The 1067-nt window shown below is 48.0% G+C and overlaps 1 pseudogene; it reads right to left on the reverse strand.

Annotated features, from left to right (window-relative positions):
- Positions 1–275: 275 nt before the first annotated feature.
- On the reverse strand, positions 276–661 carry LOC101563740 (annotated as a pseudogene).
- Positions 662–1067: the final 406 nt, after the last annotated feature.

The raw sequence follows: 1067 nt of genomic DNA on the forward strand, positions 1-1067 counted from the left end.
AGGGCAGTCCCCTTTGAAGTTCTGTGTCATAGCACAGCCTGGAAGAGAGAGACATAAGACCAGGGCCCCACAAGGGGAGGTCCAGATAGCCAGGGAGGGGACAACAAACTGAAAAAAAGAGAAGTAGAGGCACAATATCACTCAAACATGAGCCCAGAGCCTACCTTCTAGAGACTCTGAGCCAGATGCTAAGACAGCTGACAGCATCCCACCCAGGGCCTATCCTTGCCAAAGTATATGGGCTATCACAAACAAGTGCTTTGCCAAGGAGACCCTGTGTATCTGTTAGGGGTGGGGGTGGGCTGCCCATCTAGTGCCCCTGGGAGGCAGAAGTTTCTTTGTCTTTAGGGATAAACTTCAGCAAGCTGCTAAATATTCAAAATCAAGACTGCCCCAGCTTGGGGCCATCATTCAGGAACTCGTGGCCCAGCCCATTGCCACACCTGCCACAAGACACCTTCAGGACTCCAGGTCGCTTGTGCTCTGGACATGTGGCCACACTATCAGTGTGGATAGTATCCGTGAATGCTGGCCATGGAGATGAGTGTGCATACTTCGAGCGGCTAGAAAACAGCTCATTGCCACACTTGGCACACACATAGATACCTGGTTCAAAGTGGTTCTGGAAAACCTCACCCCTGAAGAAGCTGCAGAACTACATGGTACCACCAGTACAGATCCGAGGCCTCTAATTGAAATTGGTTTTTTTTGAAAATTTTTTTGATACAATTTATTTTTTGTATTTTTGAGACAGGGTTTCATTATGCAGCTCAGGCTGGTCTTCAGCTCACTTTGCAGCCCAGGATGGTTTGAAATTTGCAATGATCCTCATGCCTCATACTCATGAGTGTTGGGATACAGGCGTGTACCACCACATATGGCTAAATTTTTTTTTTTTTTTTTTGAGACAGAGTCTCACTATGTAGTCCACACTGGTCTTGAACTCACTACAGAGCCCAGACTGCTCTTGAACTCACAGCAGTCCTTCAGGTGTATCCTCCTGGCACTACCGATGTGCACCACCACGTGAGCTTGTCAACGTGCTTTAACATACACACCCTAAGCCA

The sequence above is a fragment of the Octodon degus genome, unplaced genomic scaffold, assembly GCF_000260255.1.
Source record: "Octodon degus isolate 3935 unplaced genomic scaffold, OctDeg1.0 scaffold00163, whole genome shotgun sequence".
Classification (NCBI taxonomy): Eukaryota; Metazoa; Chordata; class Mammalia; order Rodentia; family Octodontidae; genus Octodon; species Octodon degus.